Source organism: Rhinoderma darwinii, chromosome 11 (assembly GCF_050947455.1).
Source record: "Rhinoderma darwinii isolate aRhiDar2 chromosome 11, aRhiDar2.hap1, whole genome shotgun sequence".
In the NCBI taxonomy this organism is placed as follows: domain Eukaryota; kingdom Metazoa; phylum Chordata; class Amphibia; order Anura; family Rhinodermatidae; genus Rhinoderma; species Rhinoderma darwinii.
In genome coordinates, this window is record NC_134697.1 from 64215744 (window position 1) to 64218291 (window position 2548).

Below are 2548 nucleotides of genomic sequence, written 5' to 3' on the forward strand. Positions count from 1 at the left end.
CAGCGCAGGTGGCAAAACCCTGAAAATGAACATGCCGCTTCTTACCTGCCATTGTGGGGGCAATGTGTGCAGCTAACCATAGGGATTCTACACACGGCTGTATAGAGAACAGTGTCGTATGGATCCGTAATACGCCACCCGTATAAATATTATGTATCGCTCATACTTTTTTCAGAGAATATTTCTGGGAGATAATGTGTAGAGCGCTCCACCTTATAAAATATAGGTCAGGCCTGCGATCCTTTCCCCGAACACTAAGGGTATGTTCACACGGCAGCGTCCGTAACGGCTGAAATTACGGGGCTGTTTCCAGGAGAAAACAGCCCCGTCATTTCAGCCGTAACGGCATGTGCAGGCGCTTGAACGCCGCGTCCATTACGGACGTAATTGGCCCTGCTTTTCATTGGAGTCAATGAATAACGGCTCCAATTACGTCCCAAGAAGTGACATGACTCTTCTTTGACGCGGGCGTCTATTTACGCGCTGTCTTTTGACAGCGACGCGTAAATATACGCCTCGTGTGAACAGACAAACGTCTGCCCATTGCTTTCAATGGGCAGATGTTTGTCAACGCTTTCAAGCGTTCCACCCTATCGTACCAGGGACTGTCATGACTCCGGTAGTGGCTGCCAGTCTATTAATCACACCATGTGGATGTTTTTACTTTGTATATTATTATTTTTTTCTTCTTGATTTATATATTATTTATTATTATTATTATTATGATTATTATTTGTTATGATTATATGGAGGATTTTCTAGATCCTGGATGTATTGATATACAGCTATGATGATGTACTCTTATCTCTTATACACAGATACTGTATTATGATGATGTACTCTTATCTCTTATACACAGATACTGTATTATGATGATGTACTCTTATACACAGATACTGTATTATGATGATGTACTCTTATACACGGATACTGTATTATGATGATGTACTCTTATACACAGATACTGTATTATGATGATGTACTCTTATACACAGATACTGTATTATGATGATGTACTCTTATACACAGATACTATATTATGATGATGTACTCTTATACACAGATACTGTATTATGATGATGTACTCTTATACACAGATACTGTATTATGATGATGAACTCTTATCTCTTATACACAGATACTATATTATGATGATGTACTCTTATACACAGATACTATATTATGATGATGTACTCTTATACACTGATACTGTATTATGATGATGTACTCTTATCTCTTATACACAGATACTGTATTATGATGATGTACTCTTATCTCTTATACACAGATACTGTATTATGATGATGTACTCTTATACACAGATACTGTATTATGATGATGTACTCTTATCTCTTATACACAGATACTATATTATGATGATGTACTCTTATACACTGATACTGTATTATGATGATGTACTCTTATACACAGATACTGTATTATGATGATGTACTCTTATCTCTTATACACAGATACTGTATTATGATGATGTACTCTTATACACAGATACTGTATTATGATGATGTACTCTTATCTCTTATACACAGATACTATATTATGATGATGTACTCTTATACACGGATACTATATTATGATGATGTACTCTTATACACTGATACTGTATTATGATGATGTACTCTTATACACAGATACTGTATTATGATGATGTACTCTTATCTCTTATACACAGATACTGTATTATGATGATGTACTCTTATACACTGATACTGTATTATGATGATGTACTCTTATACACAGATACTGTATTATGATGATGTACTCTTATCTCTTATACACAGATACTATATTATGATGATGTACTCTTATACACTGATACTGTATTATGATGATGTACTCTTATCTCTTATACACAGATACTATATTATGATGATGTACTCTTATACACAGATACTATATTATGATGATGTACTCTTATACACTGATACTGTATTATGATGATGTACTCTTATACACAGATACTGTATTATGATGATGTACTCTTATCTCTTATACACAGATACTGTATTATGATGATGTACTCTTATACACAGATACTGTATTATGATGATGTACTCTTATCTCTTATACACAGATACTATATTATGATGATGTACTCTTATACACGGATACTATATTATGATGATGTACTCTTATACACTGATACTGTATTATGATGATGTACTCTTATACACAGATACTGTATTATGATGATGTACTCTTATCTCTTATACACAGATACTGTATTATGATGATGTACTCTTATCTCTTATACACAGATACTGTATTATGATGATGTACTCTTATCTCTTATACACAGATACTGTATTATGATGATGTACTCTTATACACAGATACTGTATTATGATGATGTACTCTTATACACAGATACTGTATTATGATGATGTACTCTTATCTCTTATACACAGATACTGTATTATGATGATGTACTCTTATCTCTTATACACAGATACTATATTATGATGATGTACTCCTATACACTGATACTGTATTATGATGATGTACTCTTATCTCTTATACACAGATACTA